Genomic DNA, 14157 nt, shown 5'->3' with positions numbered 1-14157 from the left:
AATTGGCCTTCTGGTTCCAAGTCATGGCTCCACAAACAAATCTTTCTTAATTAGCCTGGGCAGCTCAACACCTCTGATGTATCTAGCCCATTTCACTGCCCCGCCCACTCTTGTTGGATCCGGTTCTAAAGTAAACTATGCTTTTTGAGAGCTATTGCATACAGATGAGTAGGCAGCCAGTCCCAGCTGACCCACAGACTCATAAAAACCAACAGGGCCTCGGGCACCCTTATCCAGGACACCCAATCTCTTGGATCAAAAGTGCAAGGACTCACATCAAGGATCCGGCTGCATTCTTGGGGACCGAGAAATTGAGTATTTGTCTCAATATTTACCCTAGCAATCCATGAGGTAAGGAGGAGAAATGCCTCAATGCCCCTTTGTAGAGAAAAAGGAGTTAATTCTGGTGAAAATTTAGCCCCCTTTTCCCCATCTGAAATCTAAACAGAGTGTCCATCACTCCCTGGGGGATGAAGTGTGGTCTTCACTCACTCACTTGGTGCTCTGGATCTTCTGATCGCTCGTGGGTTCTGATCTGTGAGCGTCGAGCTGCCCTTCCGAGGCCATGTCACAGCTCCGAGCTGAGGGCCACTAGAGCCTCTGGCTGCCTCATGCCTGGTGCTAAGGTCTTCTCTTCTGGGGGGCAGACAGGGGTGTAGGGGTCTTCGATGGCATGTTTCAGACCTTGTGTAATAGCGGAACTTCTCTCAGCCCTTTCCGTCGTTAAGGTAGAGGACACAGGTGCTAGTGAGGTCTAGTATGGAAAAGACTTCACACTCAACTGGGTGAAAGGTGTTAGTAAAACATGTCATTTACCTTCATCTGAATGCCTTTCCTTCATTTTATGTAACGCTGCATGATTCCCAGTAAATGCATTTGGATTTCTGAACATTTATTCAGATCCCTAAATCCTGCTGTGACAAATGCTTTGTCAAAATGAGTGCTACTCTTCTCCTGTGCTCTGCGTTATATGACCTCAAGAAAGAGCAGGCATGGAGCCTTCTTTCCAAACAACTCAGTCTTGTAGGGTCTGTGTATAGTCTCTTAAAGGAAGTTTGTCTATTGCAATTGACAGGCTTAAGGGGAAAATGTGGGGTTTTTTTTCTTTAATGAGGCATACAAAACAGAGCAACACGAAGTGAATGTGGCAAGGAGGCGGCGGTCGACAGGGCTCGCCCAGCCGGGCAGTGGGGGCCGTCCAGTCCTGAGCCTGGCTGGGACTGTCTTACGCTGCCTTATTCTGAGAAACTGTAGCCACACTAAATGAGCTCAGCCATTCCTAGAATATTGGGGTAGAGGGATTTGGGAAAGTATGAGCCATCAGCAGAGGGTTTTTTTTGTTTGTTTGTTCTATTTTGTTTGTTTCTTTTGGATACTTAAGGCATAAAGATGAATTAAGATGAATTTTCTTCCGTGTAAGAAAGCACAGCAAGTCAGTTTGGATTCAGAGCGGAACCTGCCAAGCAGCACAGTGGGTGGATCACTAGTGAGTGGTGCTCAGAGCTTCGGTGCCGTTGTTGGCATTCTGGTTTTCTCTGATTTTTAAAAATACATAATACGCTAGCTACGCTTGCCAAGCATGATTTGCTCTGCAGAGCCGAGACTCAGAATTTCTCATGCATGGGAATTCCTCATGCATGTCCTTTTCCTTTCCTCAGCAATTCATTTTTCTTTGCTGGGTTACAAATCTATCCCGGACCTTCTCACAGCCCGGCGGTTTCCCAGAGACTCCGTCTAGACCTCAGCATTTTGCCTTTTTCTAGTCCCGTGGCCTCCAAGGAAGGGAGGCTTCCTAACTCCTCCAAGTTCTCCCTGGATTGCTTGACCTAATTTTCCCTCCTCCTGGTTTTATGATGCTCATGATGATATTGCCTTTCTACTCTTCATTATTGTCCTTTTCATTAATATTGTTATTACATATACAGGTCTTTCCTTCATTTTCCTTTAAACAAACTTAGAGTGAGCACTCACTCTGTTTGGGGGACGGTGCTAGGTCATGGGCAGTTATGGAATAGCCTGCATTCTCACAGCGCCTAGTTTGGGGGGTATGTCTGGGAAACAGGCTCTAGTGCCGCCAGGATACATATGTGCTGTATAGGGAAGCTACGCTGCACTGTAGCCACGATGTAATCACTGCGATCGCAGGAAGAACACCCTACTTTGCCCACAATGATCTCATGGAAGCACGACCCTAAACTCCTGGGGCAGGAGAAAGGGCATTCCAGAACAAGCACCTGGCATTTACAAAAATATGAAGGCATAAGAGGGTGTGGCATGTAAGGAATACCAAGCTGGCGCAGCTGGGGGTGGGTGGACTAGGGAGGGGTGAAGAGACAAGGGAAGCTGCAGAATGAGGGCGCGTAATGAGGGACCTTGTGTGCAATGCTAAGGACCTTGGGCAGTGTCTGATCATAGCAGGAAAACATGTAAAGTCATATTTTTAAAAGGATGCTTTGTCTGCAGAGAACAAGGTAAGTCCATTGCTGGGAAAGCCAGCCGGAGATGGTTAGGAAGAGAACACACAAGGCCGGGGGGGCACACTGCCTGCTGGGACAAAATGGGAGGAGAACAGAAACCGAGGGCTTACGGATTTCATTTAGGAACCTTCTCCAAAGTCCACCTGACGAAGAAACTTTGAGTGGAAAAGAGCGTTTCCTTTGCATTAACCCCATCCTCTCATATCCGCCATGGCCTCTGACCACAGCAAGATGACTGGACAGCCCCAGATGTTAATGGGAGTCAGGGACTGTGTGAGGAGGGTTTTTCAGCTGCCTTCTCCTCAGAAACAAGCCTTTTATCACTGGCTTTTCTGCACCTTTGAGAGGCATGCCTGTGTGCATTTCACCAGTGAGCACGCGTCTCTTTTCCCCAAGTGCCTAGGTCCTACATGAGCCCGAGGGTTTTGGCGTCTGGGTACACAGTATGCCCTGCCAGGCATGGTGGGAGCTCTGGGCCGGGGAAGCCGGGCCGAGTCACACAGACCTCTGCCCCACTCCAGCTCCCTCCACACAACCTCTTCCTTCCACCTGGCAGGCATGGAAAGAGACCTTAAAATATTAAATGAGGTCAAGCAGTTCAGAATCTCTGGAAAAATCAGTACTTTTGCATTTAATGCCTGATCTGCTCACTTCAGACTAGCCACTTTGAGACAACCCTTGGCCTTTCCTGCCCAGAGCTGCGATAACTTCTGGAGCTCTGACGGGACTCGGTACGTCTGGCTTAGCTGTTGTACGCCCAGCCCCAGAAGAACAATAGGCCACAATATGCATTGTGTTGCTAGTTCAAGTCGCTACTGATGAATTTATTGGCCCAAAAAGCAGTCTGCCCAATAATTAATTGAGGAGACTTGACTACAATAATTGGTTTTAAAGATTTCCATTTGCCACCTTCTCTTTTGTCCATATCTGTTGGGCATGTTGAGGTGGAGGTGATGGTCAGCTTGAGAAGGGGGGTGAGGGAGAGCCCAAGGGCACCATCTGCGCCCACCTCGGGCCCCTCGGATCATTCCAGTTTTACAGCTGAGAAGTGCAGGTGCAGAACTCTGATGATTTCATGTGAAGGCAAAGGCGAAAAGGCCTTAGACATTTCCGGTCTGCTCTGCCTCTGGGAACATGGAAGCTCTGCTCAGATGGTGAAAGGTGGCTGGCTCTGTTGTGTGGTTCATAAATCATCCTGAACAAGCAGGGAGTGTGTGGAAAGCTGAAAACCACAACAGAATAAAAATAAGCACCTTCAACAGAAAATGAAGGAGAAATCAGAGTGGATATATACAGGGGAGAGGCACCTAGACAAGTCACCCATAAATAAAAAAAATCACCTTAAGGTCAAAGGGTTCACCAGAGTCTGTTCTCTGCTCCAGATGGAATGATCCTGGGCCATCCTTGCAGGGTTTATCATGAAGGATGTGCAGAGGATGGATGTCACCATCCTGGCCCTTGCCTTGTCAGAGTCCATGAGCAAAGGGGGTGACGCTCAAACACATGGAGCCCCTGGTTCTATTTGAAGAAGAGCAGAAAGAATCCAAGACTAATGCAGACAATGGGAAACTTCAAGACTGTTGGGAATTCGGTGATTCTAGTCAGATGCATGTCACCAACCTATGCTTTTAAGAGAAGATGCTTTTTGAATACTCTGTGAAATTACAAGCCTCAAATTTCAATTCTTTCAGAATTCCCAATGTCCTTGACCCTCCCTCTCTTCCAATTGCACAAACACCAGGTTTCTTTGCTTGGATTCAAAAATTGTGTCGACCAGGGTATATCAACATGCCACCATGTCCCCAGGGAACAAATTTAAATGTACAACACAACACAATCGAAAGCAACAGGTTAATGCTGTCTCTGCAGTTAGAACAACCCACACCTTCTCAGGTGACTACCCCTAGGGAAAGACTCATGCTTCGCTGCTCTTGATTACATTCCTGGGAGCTTTCTGGCTCTATCCAGATCTGCCATTTGTCCTTGAAGAGTTCTACAGGACTGGGAAAGTATGAATAACTGTTACTAGCTTCTCACAGAAAAAGACTCCCTGAAATTTGGCCCATGGAGCCCAAGCCCAGTGATGAGATGTTTGCAGAGATAAGCATGGGTCCAGTCTTGTGCTGGGAGGCGCATTCGACCATTGCAGGGACCAGGGAATTCTGATGCTGTCGGGGAGGTGGACCGCTGATGATTTATGCATAAGGTAGAGAGGGCTTGGATTGGATTCAGAGATAAGTCACAGGAATGGTCAGAGGGTCACTTAGATAACCTGGGGTGGGGGTGGGGTGGGGGAAGGCCAGACTGTGCTAAATTGTGAAGACACAATCTTTCCCTTACAGAAGTTTCCATCTCACTGGGAGGGCAGGCATGAGCGACAGGTGTGTCCTACCTGATGGGTCTCTCTGACCCAGACTGTTTCTCGGGCAGCCCCAGTGGGATGGGGTGGTTGGTTGAGGAGAGAAGGCTCATCTTTCTCCCAACTACTCCAACCCTTCAGATGGAGAGAAGCAGGGAGCTTCTGAGAAACCCTAACTCGGAACACTCACCAGGACCAGCTCTGAGACTCCTCTGTCCAATTCCACAGTGTGGGAGAGCTCCAGGCTCCCCTCTGCCGCCAGTGCGGACGTGCGCCATGGCTAGACACAGGCCGGATGAAACCCACTGGGGAGGGAGGGGGAGAAGAAGTAGGGAAACCTTGGGCAGGACTTGGGTGTTACTGCCCTTCCTGGTAATGCACATGCACCTTTGGCTGGGTGTTTTGCAGCCTAAAGTGGTGTTTGCAGACTTGGATTTTCACAAAGATGCTTCTTTAAGTGTCTGTCACTGAGGGAAGTGGGATTGGGATGGGGGGAGGGAAGTGGCTCCACCAGGCTATTGCTTAGAGCCACCTGACTGGGGAGGTCTGGTGCTCACGGCGTGGAGTGGGCTGATTCTTTCCCACGGTCTGACTGCAGGGACAGTGAAGTGAAGCGGGGAAACTGGCGTGATTTGAGAAGGTCAGCCGAGGACTGTGAGCCACAATCTCTTCCTAACATAGGAAGGGACTGGTGTTCTCCTACCTGCTGAAGACAGAGTGACAGTCGAATCGAGTCTCAGCCTCAGGATTTGGGTTAGATATCAGGAAGAAGCTTGGTCAGCAGAGGTGGTGAGAGGCTGGGATAGTTTTCAGAGGGAAATGGAAATAAGCTGTTGGCCATGACCTTCACAGAGACACGGAACCTGTGTCCATCTTTCTGGAGGTGGTTTAGGGCTGCTTGCCTGCAGGCAGGGCATGGCTTGGTGCTTTGAATGTCTCTTCCCATCCCAGGGTCCTGGAAGAGGCTTATCATGAGCCCCTCACTCTAGGTCTTGTGTTCTCGCACCGCAAAGGTGGGTTCCCAATGATTCCACTCTCTCCAGTGGCTCAAAGGAGCAGAGATAATTTCTAATGACACACAGGGGAAGCCTGGACCCGGGACAGCTCTCCTGGCTAACTCCCCTGGTGAAGCCCACCACAGTTTCCTCTCTGCCCAGGAGCCCTAGACCCTGGAGGCGCTATGAGCCTCAGGCAGCCAATGGGCAAGGCTTTCCCCTCTTCTTCTTCTGTGCTCTGCCCTTTCTGCTCTGCAGGTTGTCCCTTGTTGCCGGGGACAAGCACGGCTCCTAAACAAAAACGATGGGACCGGGAGGACTCTTCAAACTGCCTGGCAGTATCTGAGTGCCTCATAGCACTTTATTATATAGACATATGCAAATCAAGGACCCTGATACAAAGTTGCACATCCAAGGCTAAGACAGGAACTCTCCCAAGACATAAACAGGATACATTTGTGAAATCTACCAACATCCGAAAACAAACAAAGAGTCAGAGGAAAGGCATGTATATTGCTTCCAGCAATCTAAGGAAGCAAGTAGAGTGGGTGCAAATACTCAGCATCATAGCCAAACATGGAGATGGAGGGGGGAGAACTTAGCTTTTTGCTAAGCCTTGAATCTATAATGGCTTTTTGCCATTTACAGTCCACAACATCTTGTTCTATTCTAAATAGGGCAGCACAGGTCTCTGCATGGTGCCATCCCACCTGGCCTGGCCCTACCCCTCCTTCCTGGCCTGTCATTCATCACCAGGCACAAGCTGAGCTGAGGCTGCTTCAGGAAGTGGCCCTCTGGAACCCTCAGCTGGCGCCTCACCACCAGAAGGGGTCTGTGCGGAAGCTCCTGTCTTTGCCCGCTTGGCCATGTGGGTGATGGCCCCCAGGGACTCAAACGGCCAGACCACAGGCGGAGTAATTTCCAAACGCAGGCAGGCCCTGCATGGCCTCAGTGATTAGGGACCAGATGCTGAGCCATCTCTGGCCTGGCCTGTGACTGGGATGAGGAGAAGGCAGACCCTGCTGGCTGGGCCTCACACGGTTGACTCTCCCTGCCTCAGAGTTAACAGGAGCAACGCCAGACATGATACGTAGCATGTGTTTGCTTTTCACGCAACTCTAGGCAGACTCTAGCAATGTGGCCCCATGTCCCCGAGAGGGAATTACTGTACCAAGGGAGGAGTGTGGGTGGGCTCTGTCCACCAGCTGGTGCAGGGAGAGCTAGGCCATCTGGTCCCCAGGGGTCTTTCCTTGGCTCAGAGCCACCCTGCCTCTCCCTTTCCCGAGCAAGGTCAGACCACAGTTCCTTCTCTGCTCCCCTTGCACACGGCTGGCTCTCCCTGCACGAGACCCCCAGGTGCTGTGTCTCCAGGTTTCTCGGTCCAGGTGATCTGAGCCACCAGAACTCACTTTTGCAATGGCAGTAGGCAAATTTTTAACATTTCAATTGGTGACATCTTCACTTTGCTTTAGAGCAGGGGGTCTCAAACTCGCGGCCCGCGGGCCGCATGCGGCCCGCCGAACAATTTTGTGCAGCCTGCAGACTAACCCACGAAGTTCAAAATATTTTGGATAAAATTAAGTAAGCCTAGGGGCCTACTTGTATTTTTCATTTCTCTAGCATCCTAGCTAGATATTAGCTTAGTTAACAGCAGTTGTGATGCAAACTACAGTTTCTGGTCGTTTTGTGACACTGAGTAAACTGCATGTACGATTGTGCTTGTTGTACTGATTTTTTTTTGCTTTCAACTGCAGTGAGAAAAGTGTTGCATAACAGTTGCCTTTTGTAGACCTAGTGCAGCCTGCCGAACGGCTGTGATCTTGCTCTGCGGCCCACATGCTGAGTTGAGTTTGAGACCCCTGCTTTAGAGAGAATCTTCTGAAACCCTTGGCCTAGCAATAGCACAGGCTTTCCAAATTCCTTACGCCATCTCTTCCACAAGTCACACCTTTGTTTAAAAATTCACTCATTTCTACAGTGATTCATTCTGCACTCTGAAGCTTGTGACAGGCCAGGCACGTGTGTGAGGCAGTAGTCTTTGCTTCTATTTTAAGTTGTCGGTGAAGGTCAATTCCTCACTGGAAATCTGCTTTAGCATCATATCGTCCTTTCAGTCAAAAAGTTCTTCCTTATGTCTAACTGAATTCCCCCTTGCTGCAATTTCCACTCACTGTATTTATATAGTGTGTCATTCATCTACCTGAATCTTCCCAGACACGATACTTTTTAATCTGTCTGATGGCCCTGCAGAGCGAATGTTCGTGTTGCCATTTGACAGGCGGGAGAACTACAGCTCAATCTGTGCCCATCCTGGAGTAAGGCAGGCCTCCTTCCTGAGCTCTCCAGGTCTGCTGCATCTGTCTGAAATCCTATAGCTCTGAGCATTGCCCTTGGCGGACCACACTGGGTGCTGCTGCAGGTGGTGAGGGACCTGCCCACTTCGGCGGGCTTGGGAAAAGGCAGACTCTGAGCTTGCACCTGCCCGAGTGAAGACCTGTCCTCTCTCACCCTGGTGTTGCTACCTCCACCATCCTTGGCACCCAGTGCCTTCCTACTTACTGATACTTTTGAAGGTCATCCTAGTTACTAGGGCTTTCTTAGCCCTTATCACAATCTATAATTAACTCTGTTTATTTGGTTTCTTTTTATTATCTTTCTAGCTCTCTCCACCTCCCTGAATAGCAATCTTGTTAATGCTGTGTCCCCAGCTTCCAGCACAGCACCCAAGGGGGACAGACTCTCAATAGTTATTGACAGAAGGACAACAAAGAAGGAAAGAAAGAGGGACTCAGAACTGGGGGGCCCTTCCTTCCCCTCAGCCTTGCTGCCTTGCCTCTTCTACATTAGGTTGGAATTCACCCATCTATGGGTCAAATCTTTAGGGACTTGTGGTAGAAGGACTCAAGATCACCTATGCCTCATATAAGCTGTTTAACTTCTCTAAGCCTCATTCGCTCCCTTGTTAATAGTGATCATTATACTTATTTCATGGGATCACTATCAGGGTTAAATTAAATACTCTCTGCAAAGCGCTGACCAGAGGTTCTGGCACGTGGCAGACATTTACTAAGTGCTCGCTCCTTATCCCCAACAGTAAGGTCAACCCTCCACCCCAGTCCTACAAAGCAAACTCTCAAACCCTGCCACGTGTCTCCAGACACACATGACAGGTGACTTTGGCTGGTCGGAGTCCCTTTCAGGGACTACATTACCAGCCTTCCACTTGTGCCAAAGAAAGTCACTTTGGAAGGGATTCACTTTAATGAGTTCCTTCCAATAATTAAACTGAAGACGGACACGTGTCATACTAGTTGAAATGACAGTAGGCTGCATTCTACCTTTCCAGCTCTGTGAACTTGGATCAGCAATCTGGTTACTCTGATCTCTGGCCTTCTCCTCTACTCACTGGGAATAACAATGTTGTCTCTGCCATAGAGTAGGTGTAACCACTGAGTTTACACATAGTTAAGAGTCATAACTGTTATAGTTGACCCATGCCGTAGAGGAAAAACTACCCTCAAGAAAATTTTGTGGAGCATTCATTAATTGCCAGTTACCTTTATACATTTTGTCTCTTTTCATCTTTAAAAAACACAAACTGCCCCCTTTTTATTCATGCATTAGTTCACTCACTCAACAAACAGTAATTGTAGGCAGTGTCAGACACATGCCATTTTAACAAGAGCTAATCGTCCATAAAATACGGTGCCATGTAGTTGATGTATTTAGCTGCCATTCTCCTGGACCTTTCATTTTGGTCTCACCCCCGTGTTGCATGCTTCCGCAGAGAGTGGGGCTTCTCTGGGCACCTCTGCTGGTCCGGGTGTGTGCTGTCCCCTCTTTTCCAGCTGCTCCCACTTGCCAAGCTCTCTGTCGGCCTCCAGGTCACAGAGCCTCCGTCTCGTCCTCCGTTTGGTCTGTTTCATTCACACATCCTCCAGTTTCTCTGAGCTTTGGCACATGGTTTAGCGGCTTTTGCAGTTTCAAAAATCTTTTTAATCTTTACTAATTGAATAGAAGCTGAAAATGGGTAGTTTTTTGGGGGGGGGTTTGTTTTTTTTTTTTGGTCATGTAAACAAATGGTCAGAAGCACATATATTTCTTATATTCATTTCCAAGCACCATATTAAGTTCGAAATACATGAGATATATGCACCACGACGAATTGTAGAACATCTAAGCATGACTTTTAAAAAGGGAGAGGAAAATGCCCACAAATGCATATGGGGCTTACAAACATAAAGCACTATGTTCTTGTCACCTGTCAGTGTTGGCAACTGAGAACTTACCATGTCTAGTTTTCATCCTATCACTGGACATTTATTTGTTTGTTGGATAAGCAAGTAAAAAACATATTCAGCTGCAACTTAAAGAAACATGGTTCCATCCTCTCTCTCTCTCTCTCTCTCTCTCTCTCTCTCTCTCTCTTCCCTCTCTGCTTAGAGAGACTATGGAGGCTTAATGGGTAGTGTTTGTTACAGAGGGGTGGATAGATCAGAGCAAGTCTGAATCCCTGTAAAACTTGCAGTGGGGAGAGCACCTGAAGTTTCACTTACTCAGAGAAACATTTGTGGAGTCTCCAGTGTGGGGCTAGGTGCTGGGATTCCGAGGGAAGTGGGAGGGCTGTGTCCTGGACTGCCTGTTCTAGTAGAAGGGACGGTAGATGAGAGGTGCCACATAGTAAACAGGTAGACAAGCACCACGGCGGCATCTAATATGAGCTGGGCAAAAGCTATAACAGAATGGAGTGGCAGGCTTGACGGGGACAGTGGTGCCACCTCAGATTGGGTGCTGAAAGAGCCTGAGAGGAGATGACAAAGGAGCTGAATCCTGAGTGACATAAATGAGCCTGGAGCAGGGCGGTCCCGGGGGAGGAAACAGCAGGGCGTGCAGAGACAGCATGGCGCGTTGCAGCTGCAGAGCTGTGGGGACACAGGGAAATGGGGTGGGCTGGGAGTGTGGCAGAGCCCGGGCTGAACACGCCCGAGGTCGCAAGGACAAGAAAGAAGTCCAGAGGGGCTGAGCAAGACGACAGCCTGGTCCGAGTCAGGCTGAACACCAGACGGTGACGGTGACGGTGTCTCACAGAAGGAGACAGACGGCACAGAGATCAATAAGCAAGTGGTTTATATCACCAAAGCAACAACTCATGTCACAAACAGAGGTGGCAGTGGTGAAGGTGGGGCAGAGGGCAGATGGGTCCCAAATCTATCTGAAGAAGGAGCAGACAAGGTTTGCAGATGGTTGGATGAGGGAGTGGGGCAAGGACATTAAATCAAAGTTTTGCTGGAAGTTTTGTGATGCTTACAGAGCCGAGGATGGCCCGAGTCAAACAAAATTACATAAAATAAGCTGTATTAACTGCTAAGAAGGAAAAAAAGAGGGTGTGAAGAAAAAAAATCTTAATAAAGGAATTTCAACCCTAGATGTGCTGCCCTGCGCAGAGTCAGGGGACCTGAACTCTTGCTGCCAGCTCTGAGGGGAAGGGTTGTGCTGGGCGTCCATCACCAAGCCCTTGTGCCAGCTGCCTCTGGGTCTGGAGGGCTGGTCATGCTGACCTCCCAGGAAATTCAATTGATCTGGCACAATCAGATCTTCTGGCCTAATCTAATCAAGTCGTTTTATGAGCAATCTTTTTCTCTCTGATCCTCAGCCTCTCCCCCCCACCCCTTTGTTAATTCCCCACTAGCAGCTAGATAAACAAAGGCTTCTCTCTCAGGCTTGCATGTATAACAAAAATGCTCCTTACACACTCACTCTAAGATTGCCCAATCCTGCTGTCCTTGCTTTGCAGGAGGTTCTGGTGGGAGAGCCTTCTTGATGAGCCAGGGAGGACAGGGGTAAGGAGGGAGAATGCTGGCACCCCCCGCCCCCAGGCAAGACTGCACGCTCTCCCCTGCAGCTCGTGAAGGCACTTCTGAGGTTGGCCTTGGTCTGGGGAGAGCCAGCTGCCTGCTCAAACCAGACCTGAGAATTAAAATGGTTCCCCAAATGCCAACTCTTCCTCTGGCTGTCTCTTCATCTGGGCTCCTCAGTCCTCCTCATCAAGGAAGGCAGTGGGACTTCCGACCCCAGATCCTGTCTCAACCCTGTGAAACAGGCTTTCTTCTCTCCATTCTGGTGGACAATTGTCAGGCTCAGAGAAGCGAAGTAATTTATCCTGTTGACCCGTGGAAGGAGTTGAGTTGAAAGCCAGGTCTACACCACTTTGCAGCCTATTCCTTCTCTACCTTCAGGACACCTGTTAAACTCTGTCTTTGCTTTGTCAGCGCCACCACTGGCCTTTGGCAGTGATGTTCTCCCTGTCAGTGCTGCCCACAGCGCAGACCTCACACCTCCCAGGGGCTAGGGAGCCAGCCCTGTGGTCAGTGCTATGGCCAACTGTCCATCTCTTCACAATTCCAGGTGGTCTTCCTTCCATCTTCCCTTCCTCATAAGGCCAGGTGCAGCCCAGGTAGCCTTAGCAAGATGGACTGTGCCAGGCCTGAAAGGATGTGGGGAAATCCCACGTTGAAAATGGGTCCAGTTATTGGGAATATGGAAAGATAAGAAAAGTGAAATTTAAGTCTGGGCAGAGCAGCAAGACAGATACCCCTCCACACACACCAAGAAAAAGCAAAAGCAGACAACTTACAATGAGCTCGAAGATCTTTATTACTCACTAGCTTTTCTTAGTGACTTTTATTTTATTCTGATTTCCAGGCTAACAGATTATATTGGAAAATCAGCTCTGTGAAACGCAGGCAGCTGGCTCAGCCACGCGCCACTCAGCAGCAGAGCTGGAACTCAAGTCAGATTCTGGACCCTGTGCTTGGAGCTCCGAGACGCCCGGGCGCCAGCAGGCATCCCCAGGTAGACTGGCCTCGTTTCCTTTCACAGGGATTAGTGCTCACTGTCGGGCAGGGCTGGCCTCTCGTCTCTGCCCGCAGACCATTCGTTATTCACGGTGCTTAGTAAGACCTGGGTCTGGTCCTGATGGCATGTCGTCACACAGCCATGGCGATTTATATTAATCCACGGTGAGGTTTGTTTAGGGTAGGCAACTGAAAATAGAGCCGGGAGGCTTGGTACATTCTTGCTAGTGGCCCTGTTCAGGAAGTACGCCAGCCCTGCCTTTGAGAAAGGCCAATCTCTGGGACACATTGTGGGTGGAGGAATGTGGGGCAAGGAGGGGTGTGAAATGGTCTTAGGGGATTCTGGCTCATCTTCGAGGTAGTGTGGAGATTCCAGAGAGGTCTGTTTAAACAAGAACCAGGTGACTAATGTCACTGACTCCAGGAAGAGAACAAGGGCTATGAGTAGGGGACAAAATGCTAGAAAACATGACGTTTAAAAACTGTACTGAGGGGAGGAGAGAGAGAATGAAACTGAGCTCCCACAAGAAGATGAGCGAGTATGGAAGGTCATGGAGAGGCTGGGGCTGGTGCAGCAGGGGGGACCAAGGCCACAGGATTCCTTCCTGCTCCACCTCGCTCCACCTCTGGGGCATCCCGTCAGGTGGTCCATGAGCCTGTGGGCCTGCCAGGCTTTGGGGAACTGCTGACTTGGCTCCCAAGCACAAGACTTGAGCCTGTCCTCTGGCCCTGGGAGGTTTGAGGGGCGAGTGAGCAGAGCTGAGATGCAGTGTCACCCTAGAGCTGCAGCTCAGGGTCATAATGTGCTCAGTTCGCAGTCCTGTGGAGCTCAGTGAGGGCAGGTGGGTGGGAAGTGTCCCCGCTCTGCTCGGCGCTCCACCCCATCACCCCTGGGGCAGGTGGGGAAGAATTTCTCTCACAGGTGCTACGAGAAGAGATGTTTCTCCATTGCCAGCAGAGCTTCTGTTTAATAGTAAGAGTAAACAGAAAAATGCTTTTCCTACCCCAGGCTTTTGTGACTAAGAAAATAATTTTGATGGTGGTATCTCTAGAATCACTGTGGTCACTAGTTGCAGGAAAGAGGTGCTGAGTTCATCTGGGGGTCCCACAAGGGCCTGGGTTGTACTTTGGCTGGTGCTGGAGGAAGAAGTAGAAAGAGAAGAAGAAGGAGTGAAGAAGAGGGATGAGGATGGGGAGATTGCTGAGTCTTTTCTAGGCAACATGCACCTCTACGCGTGTCCTTCCTCTGTGCCAACTTTACTGAGCTGTGATGCCCATGCCATGTGAGCCACCCATTTACATGCACAATGACAGTGTTCAGTATATTCACAAGTCGCACATTCATCACCACAATCAATATTAGAATATTTTGCATCACCTCAGAAGGAAATATCCACACCCATTAGCAGCCATTTCTCATTTCACTTTCTCCCCCACACCTTGGCCACTACCAATCCCACCTTCTTTCTCCA

At 49.3% G+C, this 14157-nt stretch overlaps 1 protein-coding gene across 4 annotated transcripts in view; it reads left to right on the top strand.

Moving 5' to 3' along the window:
• The first annotated feature begins 201 nt into the window (after positions 1 to 201).
• Positions 202 to 14157, top strand: part of KCNJ1 (potassium inwardly rectifying channel subfamily J member 1) — a 36147-nt gene continuing 22191 nt past the window's right edge. For 2 of the 4 annotated variants that reach the window (XR_010729246.1, XM_066259710.1), the window contains exons 1-2: positions 202 to 351; positions 12534 to 12683. The gene's annotated coding sequence lies outside the window, so the exon portion shown is untranslated. The remainder of the gene's footprint in view (positions 352 to 12533; positions 12684 to 14157) is intronic. The other 2 variants (XM_066259712.1, XM_066259711.1) reach the window with 2 other exon arrangements.

Source organism: Saccopteryx bilineata, chromosome 2, assembly GCF_036850765.1.
Source record: "Saccopteryx bilineata isolate mSacBil1 chromosome 2, mSacBil1_pri_phased_curated, whole genome shotgun sequence".
NCBI lineage: Eukaryota > Metazoa > Chordata > Mammalia > Chiroptera > Emballonuridae > Saccopteryx > Saccopteryx bilineata.
The sequence above is the reverse complement of the archived record's forward strand: the minus strand, read 5'-3'. Positions and strand labels throughout refer to the sequence as shown.